The following is an 883-nucleotide window of genomic DNA, read 5'->3' on the forward strand; positions in this document are numbered from 1 at the left end:
TCGTAGGGATGACTGACCAAGCTGTACTGCTGCCAGGAATTTTACCTCTGTGGTGGTAGGCAAGTGCTTAGATCTCTACACTATACAGCCCCCTACAAACTCCTGATTATACAAATTTGTTTGTATGAGACAAATATAAAGTTATAATAATCCTGGACAATAGGAAGCCTGAAATAAAGGATACAAGGCAGGACAAATTTATGGGAATCCATGAAAAAAAAGGATCTGAAAAATAATAATTAGAAGTAAAATCTAAAACACGCTCATTATCATATTTCTGTACTCAGCTGCTGTGTGTTTTCCCAACCTTGTAGCAATGCAAACATAAACATTAACTCATTGTGTTAAACTTTGCAGCAATGCAAACATGAACTCATTGTGTTAAACCTTGCAGCAATGCAAACATAAACATGAACTCATTGTGTTAAACCTTGCAGCAATGCAAACATAAACATGAACTCATTGAAACATGTTCATGAAACATGAACCTCACGACTATGCGTGCACCTCATGGTACCAAAGCACCTCAAAGGCGCTTAAAACAAAATTACAAACATCACAAAACAAACTTGACCTTACCCCCAGAACCCACCTCACCCCTGCCCACTTTGACAACCTAGGATGGCTTAGAGTAGACGACAGAGTACAGCAACTTGCAATGGGCCTGGTCTACAAGATACACTATACGACTAAGGTACCCATGTACATGTCAAAATACTTCCCAAAGGTCAGTGAATACCACAACCACTACACCAGAGGAAGCTCAACAAATCATGTTAAACCCAGATTCGGCTCAAACAAGGGACTAAATACGTTTAGCAATTATGCCACATCAATGTGGAACGCCCTACCCAAAGCTGTAAAGGAATGTGAATCCCTACCC

The sequence above is a fragment of the Notolepis coatsorum genome, assembly GCF_963971535.1.
Source record: "Notolepis coatsorum genome assembly, chromosome: 11".
Lineage (NCBI taxonomy): Eukaryota > Metazoa > Chordata > Actinopteri > Aulopiformes > Paralepididae > Notolepis > Notolepis coatsorum.